The sequence below is a fragment of the Atta cephalotes genome (assembly GCF_000143395.1).
Source record: "Atta cephalotes unplaced genomic scaffold scaffold00005, whole genome shotgun sequence".
Classification (NCBI taxonomy): domain Eukaryota; kingdom Metazoa; phylum Arthropoda; class Insecta; order Hymenoptera; family Formicidae; genus Atta; species Atta cephalotes.
Window position 1 is genome coordinate 4,878,109 of NW_012130069.1, and position 4,993 is coordinate 4,883,101.

The 4,993-nt window shown below is 29.1% G+C and overlaps 1 protein-coding gene across 1 annotated transcript in view; it reads right to left on the reverse strand.

Annotated features, from left to right (window-relative positions):
- The window catches only part of LOC105626601, a 24,749-nt gene that overhangs the window by 18,240 nt on the left and 1,516 nt on the right, over positions 1-4,993 (reverse strand). The gene's annotated exons all lie outside the window — the stretch shown is intronic.

Genomic DNA, 4,993 nt, shown 5'->3' on the forward strand with positions numbered 1-4,993 from the left:
TATNTATATATATATATATATATATATATATATATATAGAAGAATACAAGTCTTCATTTCAATAACATTTGAATTTTTATTAAAATAAAGAAGTCTATTAAAAGATAGGCTGCTAATATGAGATAGTAGAGTTTCTGTTAAAAAAGCGCATGGTTGATTCTATCATGAAACTTTTTATTTAAAATGAAATCTATTTAATAGAAAATTTGTTATTAGATCATGTGTGTAGCTATTGCAAAAAAAGATTTTTGAAATTGGATATTGTCAAATTTTATTGAGGTTAGTCTTTAAATCTTGTTTTATTATATAAAAATAAACATTTGGTAATAAAGTCTGCATGCAGTGACAGAGTAGAATCATACTGATAGAAAAACATGTGATATTGATTTGTTCAATTGTAAAGATTTTAGATTTGGTGATCATGAAATCGTAAGACGTGAAAGTCGTAATATGAGATACTCAGGGTATTTTTAGCTAATATAAGAACATTTAAATAATTCAATATACCAAAGTGTACTATCGAACGATATTAAAAGTGGCAATTCTATTATTGTTAAAATTTTTCACACGCATACACATTAAAAAATTATATAATTATGTATAACATTTAAATTTTTTGTTGTTACTTTTATGTAATATACTTTTATGTAATATACTTTTATGTAACAAAAACGTGTATAAAAAGCTTATCTTTTTTCTTAGCTTATTTTTTTTTCTTAATTTCCTGTTATGAGATACCACTTCATAAAAAAATCGTTGCATTTTATGTTAGGAACCCTTTTTTTGAATGAGCAAAATCGACACTTTTAATAAAAAATTTCGCACACAACAAAGTGTAGTTATTATCGATTGCTAACTTTTGGCAATGAAACTTAATTAAATTAACTTAAATATATTTTCTATAAATTTGACATGAAGGTAGAAGTTAAAGTTACAAAGTAAATAAATTACAAATCTTTAAAAAAGACTATCTCATAATAAGCGACTTTACCCTAATGATTTCTAATAACGTGTTCTTCTAATTAAAAATATTTATTTTGTTTCTTTTATAGAAAACGAATTAAAATATAATACGTCCAAATTTCTTTGGTTCAAATATAAAAAGGACCAATAAATAAATGCATTTGTCAAGTAATTAATTCACATTTTTTTGGCAAAAGCATTTATCAAAACATTTAAATAATGCTGTAAGTAATAAATTTATAATTGTTAAATATTTGACATCACATACATGATTTAAAACAGTTTATTAAAATTACAAAAATTTCCAAAAGAATAATCCTATTGCTTTATAAATATAATATAATTTTTGCTTTTTATATTTTATTATTACAATAAAACCCAATTTTATTATTCTTTTTATTATGCTTCCTTTTGCTGCTTTTCTCTTGAATTGTCTACTGGCTGTAAGTTAATTGAGTTTTACTTTATTCAAGCGAAACGCAAGTATGTAATAAATTTGCGGCTCTCTGTATTGCAGTGTATATCAATCAGCGCACCAGTAAAAGAGCGAGGACAAGTGTCACAAGGATAAGAGTTATTGCTGCGGAAGAATGTGCATATATCCTTCCGATGTATTCGTGTGATATATTCCACGGATATCTCCCAGCCATTTGTTCAGCTAACTGTCTTAGTTAATAGTCTTTTGAAACGCATCTCTATTGACTCATTTAGGTATAAGTTATTCTTTACACATATATAAAATGATGCTTGATGAAACTGTACGAAATACATATGTTATCGAAACAAAGTTTTAATAGTAAAGTTTTGCTTAATACTTTGTTTAACGATTATAAAAACAAAAATATTTGCGTTCGATCATTATATATTATCGATATATATTATCGATCATTATATATATATATTTGCGTTGACTGGAAAAGATCTAATAATTCAATTGAACTAGCACATATAAAACTGTCGTACATTTAATTCTGTAAATGTAAAATGTATATATTTCGGATTATAAAATGCATTAAAAAATTATTTAACATACACAATTATTTAGCACAATAAAATGTATTGAGAATTTCATAGTTTAATCCGTTTTTATATTAAACACATTTATATTAAACATACATCCGTTTACATTAAATACATATATTTTTACGTACACAATTTATGTACGATGGCTTTAATATGCATCAGTGCGCACTGATAAGGAAAGTTACTTAGATGTCCAATTAATTTTGAAAAGAAACGATTAAAAATTAAAATATCTCTTATTAACTAAAATGAATGTCATTCGAAAAATTTAATATTTATTAGAAAAATGATTTCAAAGTCCTCTATAAGTGGCTTCGAAAATGGGTTTAAATGACATTTTTTCGTCACTTTTTTATTTTTTGAGTTTTTCTACTCATGTGTGTGAGTAATATATATAAGTGGAACATGAAAGAACACCTAAGTCTCAATTCCAATGATGAGTGTTAAACATTTTTTTATCTATCTCTTCCGAAGTTCGAATTGCGTTTGAATTTGATATATATTTATAAAATTGTATATAAATGTATACGTATAAAAGTACATATATTTTCTTATTACACACACACACACACACACAATTAAAGAATAAAATTTTATAATTACATTATGTAGATCAAATAATTATATTACGAATTATAATAACAAGAATATAATGAAAGTATATAATAAGTATAGTCCAACCAACACTTTTATCGAAACGCTCAACTACACGTCAATTTCAATCGAAATCAAAATTAAAAATAGGAATCTTATAAAAGCCATATGTTATATAGACATGTTACTATATATCATATACTTTTTCTTCATAAATATCATAATTTATTGAAACAATAATTAAATTTCGGGCGAAATCGAAAATCGAAATTTCGGTTGTGTGTCAATTTTGCCAAAGAATATAAGTACTTCTTCTTTATAAACATCATAATTTAATTATTGAAACAATAATTACACATATTAAAATTAATATTTATGAAGAAGAGTTATATGGTTTCAGTCGAAACTGCCACGTAATAAGTGTTCGTCTTCGATAAAAGTTTCTAATAATAAATAAGAAAAATATATGTACTCTTATGCACATATACATTCATATACATATACAACTTAGTAAGTGGAACCAAACGCAATTCAAACTTCGAGAGGGATAGATAAAGAAATATTCAATCCATCTTTGGAATCGAGACCTAAGTTTTCCTTTCTATTCCAATTATATATATTATTCACATGTACATAGAAAAATCCAAAAAGTCAAAAAAGTTCCAAAAAAATGTCATTTAAAGCCATTTTTGAAGTCAGCGGACTTTAAGATCCGTATTCATAGATTCATAGATCGATTGATTCTCATTTCAGGCGAGCTAAGTTTGAACTAAAGTTGAACCAGTCAGATTTATTAAATTATAGTTTAAAAAACATTTTTCAAATGAAAGATTTATTCAAATCTAGCTCAAACCGGATCTTAGATTGAATCACGACTATAAATACGACCCTAAATCTATTTTTCTAATAAATATCAAATTTTCCAAGCAATTGATACTCATTTAGTTAATACGAGGTAGAATATTATAACTTCTTATAATTTCTTATAACTTCTTATAACTTCTAACCATTACTTTTTCCAAAACTAATTGGATATCTGAATAATTTCCCTTCACTCTTGTGGAGTACATCCAATCAAATTCGCTATAATATAGAGATAAAAATTCCCTTCAATTGAAAGGTAATTGAAAGTAAGGAATATAATAACGATATATTACACAAATATCTGTGCTTACAGGCTTTAATTTGATTTAATATTAAAAGTAACTTTAGCTCGTAATCAAGAGCTCTATTCTTGAGCACATATAAATAATTTTCGCATAACAAAATGACAGTTTCTCGACTGTGATTAGTCGATTGTATATACGGAGTTGCTATTTTCGTATACGATATTTGTTCAAGAATAGGGCTCATAGCATCTCGCTTGGACAAAAAGTGCTTCTGATATTTTTGAATATTTAAGAGCAACTCTTATCAAATTTTCGATGAAATTATTTTATCAAGGTTAATCGCGCCATTATATGTAGCGACTAATTCCATGGCGAATCAAGCTCGAGGATAATTCAGGATGCGACCTTGACATTATGGAGACGCATGTGGGGTGGAATTAGCGTTGCAACCTTTCACGCGGTTGACGTCGCGTACTGCTGTGCCAAGAGTAATTACTTCCGCAGATTAAATTTGGCGAATCACGTTTCGTATTTCGAATATAATGTGCACCACGTGTAATCGCTGGCGTGTCGCGGGAGAGGAAATAGTGGCGGCAGGAAGAAACGGTGTACATACATACAAGCGTTCGGTTAACGAATAAAAATCGATAAACTAAACATAAGTTCCGCGTACCGGTAAAATTTATATTTAGAAACTGAAGCGCGCGGCGCGTGGAAAACTTGAGTTACGAGTTTCTTATGCGTTAATCTTGATGTGACCTAACGTTCCGCCACATTCAGGCCGTGACGCGCGGGTTTCGAAATGAAGGAACTCGCCGGCTACACGCCGTCACCGAGGGCTCGACGAAAAGCAATTTCGATGTTCCCGATGATCGCCGTACCGTACAAAACTGGTCACGGAGCATCCCACATCGCGTGAGCTGCTAAGCGCCGAGGCTATATGAAGGCATTTCCGAGAATATCGATCAAATAAGTTATTAGATCATGCGCCCGTCCACTCGCCTTAATATTCCATCGTTGCGTTCTATATATTATAGTTTCGTGTGGTACGCAAAGATCTCTCGTTCGCGTTGACGTGATAGCAACAATATGAAACAAACGATAAGTGGCGCTTACCAGGTGCGACACGGAGATCACTTGAGAAAGAAGTGACATCGAAAGTTAAGTTGCGAGAATTGACGTTATTTTTCGCGTCAATTAAAAGATGAATAACAATAGATTATTCTTCCATACACACACACACACACACACACACACACACACACACACACACACACATATATATATATATATATATATATATA